Consider the following 3985-nt stretch of genomic DNA (forward strand, 5'->3'; position numbering starts at 1 on the left):
AGGGTTAGTAGTATAGTCATTTAAAATCAAAACAAAAGACAAATTTACTATTTTACGGTTACCATAGTGATAAAATTGACCTAGACATGTTTGATGCATGTTAGTTTTGCCTTTGGTTTCATTGTTGTATACCTTGTTCTCATTTCTTATCCGAAATGACTAAGGATTACATGGCGGGTGTCGTCGATGAAGCAGAAGACGCTTACTCATACACTTGGTCTTATTCTACTTTTACACACATATCCTTCAAAACAATACAACAACAACAACAACAACAACAACAACAACAACAACAACAACAACAACAACAACAACAACAACAACAACAACAACAACAACAACAACAACAACAACACCCGAAGTATTTCGGTAAGTGTCCTTTGCTTCATCGACGACACCCGCTATCTAAATTTTGTTCAAACCAGGTTGCACAGAAGACACAAAACGAATGGTAAGAAATGTCAGGTTCTGAAAAAAGAACAAGGTAAATAATTTAAGCGGAATCACTAGGTGCAAGAAAACATGTGCAACAACATATCGCACGAGGACAAAGTGAAAACTACAGTTCGGACCTTCTTGTCATTTTGTGTTTGAGCAGTGTAACTATATACATAGCATAGAATGCACATACTTGGGATTTACCGCCTGTGATGTTCCCTATTAGATAAAGCTTCATGCATTATCTCCCTTATTTCTAGTTCGTTGTCTAGCGTGGCGACCAACAATAACACTTAAGCTTCTCTTACTGGTCAGTATATCTGATGAAACAGTTTGTAATTGATTGAATGTTCTCTAGAGAACGCCGTGACTACTGCAATCGATGGAACGAAGCATAGTCGTACGTTTCCTATAACGATATACTACCTGAAAGAAGGAATTTCTCACCAAATGCTAAGACGTTGGAAAGCAAATCTCAAACATTACCCAAGAAATACGAAAAGTACATCTCGTCAAGATATAAATTTTAAAAGCCAGATAAGAACAGAAGACAAATTAGACCTTGTCGGAAAATGAAAAAAGTTTTCACTTAAGTACATACAAAACACGTTTTATTACCAAAGTAATGAAGCTAAACATGGATGATTTTTTTTATAGATTAAGTAAACAAAATAAGGACGTTTGAAATCCTAAAGAAAAATTAAAAATGAGTTTTAGAGACACCAACACAAAAGAAAGAACATCATGAAGCCCTGAAACATCCAGAGTGGACGATATGTGAAGTAGCAATATTGTGTAACACCGTTGGTATTGATGAAACAAACAACGACATGCCAACAGAATCTTAATTCAAACTCAAGTTTTATGAATGACGAATAAGTAGAAGAGGAATACTACCTGGAGCGGGGATCATGAAACAATAATTAAACTTAGGTTTTTGCTCGGCCAATCAGATGTCTGCTTTCACGACGTTATCAGTGATTGGTTATATCAAAACTTTGGATTGAAGATAATGTAATGATCCTAAGACAAGGTGTCCGTCTGTGGATGTAAATCTTGTACAATCAAAGTACATTGCATACCACGTTCTCAAAGTGAGAAAGAAACCACTAAATATAATAAAAAGCATCAAACACATAGACCATAGATCATGGGTGCAAAGATATATATATATATGGAAGGATCACCAACAAATCGATAAGGAAACAAAAAGATGGACTTTGTGAGCTAACTTCCAAATATTCATATGAACAACAAGATAAATATTTGTCAGATTTTTAAAACACCTGTACATATTTACATGATATCATATACCGCATAAAACTGCCAAATATAACGTGGTGTTTCTAGAAATGGAACAATACGCACCGTGAATTACAGCGCCAGGCGCATTATTGCTTAATGATCAGCAAACACACTAGCTACGGCAAGCCATCATATCAAACATCAACACAGGGACTTAACGTTAATATACAAAGAGACTAGCTCCACACAACCTACAGAATCGGCTCTCACTGTAAACAGATTCTAACTCGATGTTTCGTGTGATCAGATCAAAACTGATGTTTTCACAAAAATAATCGTTTCAATGAGATGATATGCATAAATCACTCACGAAATTGACAAGAAAATAAAACGGATATAATTCAAGGTGAACAAATATATAGTATCAATAAGGCAAGAGAGCTTATATAGGGCGTGATGAGTTGGAGCTGTCTGCAGAAAAAAGAAAACATTCCATTTTCAGAAATGTTGCGAACAGTGTCATATCATGTCTGGTGTAGTTTGAAGAATTCCAATAAAAAGCCTTTTGCCACATACGTTTAAAAAAATTAAAAACATTTCATTATTATAGACGTGAAAGAGTCTGAGTTTATCATATTTAGAATCACAGCCAGACAGGAACTGCGCCATATCAACATTTGTATACAATGTATATGTGTGGATCTGCATGTTCTTTATGGTCTCGTCGGACGCCAAACTTTGTCAGCAATATTAAGCCTTCACGTTGAAAATCTATTATCAGACAAGCTATACAGATCAACATTAAAGTTGACCTAGTTATATGTGTACATGTATCCATATTGATTTCAAACGCTCTGACGACTACGTGTCGAGCTGCCTGCAGTTCTTGAGCCCGAGGTTCGTAAAACAATGAAAATGGACCAGCGCTGTAACAAAGGCACACAGGTCATACAGCCAATGTTCCTGACTGGTGAGACGCTTGTTTGTGACAGTTTATTAGTTGCTACGGTTACCAGAACACCTAAGACAAAAGCCAGAACGCGCGCTGATTTCGTCACGTCTCAAGATAGACCCAGTGCAGTTGACGGTCCCCCATTGTTCTATATATGGAAAGTAATCGTATTACATCATTTTCTTATATACGAAATGTAAATCTTTACTAAAAAATCAACCACCATTGTAGTGTTAAGGTATTCAAGTAGAAAGATAATCACTAAAACAATGTTTCTGCACAGAAGTATTATTTAGGCAAAATGATACATGGCGACTTTGTAAAGCAGAGAATAACGTATAACCCTCATCATCAAAAGAAATGTTGAGTTTAGTAAATACAAACATATTCAGATACCTGAACAAGAAAACAGTAGCCAAGGAAAGTGAACAGTTTCATCGGTAAAAAAGTTATCCCTTCATTACTGATCATAGAAAAGAAACAATTTGATAATTTATAAATTGAATAGAATAGAAACAACAAAACATGCCTTAAAAGATTGAAATGACAAACCACTGCCTAAAAAGATTGAAATGACAAACCACTGCCTAAAAAGATTGAAATGACAAACCACTGCCTAAAAATATTTAAATGAATATTTAACGCCTGAAAAAATTGAAATGACAAACCACTACCTAAAAAAATTGAAATGACAAACCACTGCCTAAAAGGATTGAAATGACAAACCACTGCATAAAAGGATTGAAATGACAAAACACTGCCTAAAAGGATTGAAATGACAAACCACTGCCTAAAAGGATTGAAATGACAAACCACTGCATAAAAGGATTGAAATGACAAACCACTGCATAAAAAGATTGAAATGACAAACCACTGCCTAAAAGGATTGAAATGACAAACCACTGCCTAAAAGGATTGAAATGACAAACCACTGCATAAAAGGATTGAAATGACAAAACACTGCCTACAAGGATTGAAATGACAAAACACTGCCTAGAAAGATTGAAATGACAAACCACTACCTAAAAAGATTGAAATGACAAAACACTGCCTACAAGGATTGAAATGACAAATCACTGCCTAGAAAGATTGAAATGAATATTGAACGCCTAAAAAGATTGAAATGGCAAAACAACTATGACGAGAACATAAAGTATGATACTAAGAGCTGTTCAGATACGTATCAGAACAATCTAGAACACCTGGCTGTACGTCTGAATTCTATGCAACCAATATAAAGGTAAAAACTATTTTTAGATTTGAAATCTTTGATTAGTCTCGTGTTTTGATGAAAGGTTAATTTCATGGCTTCGTAAATCTGTATGCCAACACAGAGTTAATCAAAACCAC

The sequence above is a fragment of the Ylistrum balloti genome, unplaced genomic scaffold, assembly GCF_031769215.1.
Source record: "Ylistrum balloti isolate Yb309-2 unplaced genomic scaffold, AGI_CSIRO_Ybal_v1 Utg371184, whole genome shotgun sequence".
Lineage (NCBI taxonomy): Eukaryota > Metazoa > Mollusca > Bivalvia > Pectinida > Pectinidae > Ylistrum > Ylistrum balloti.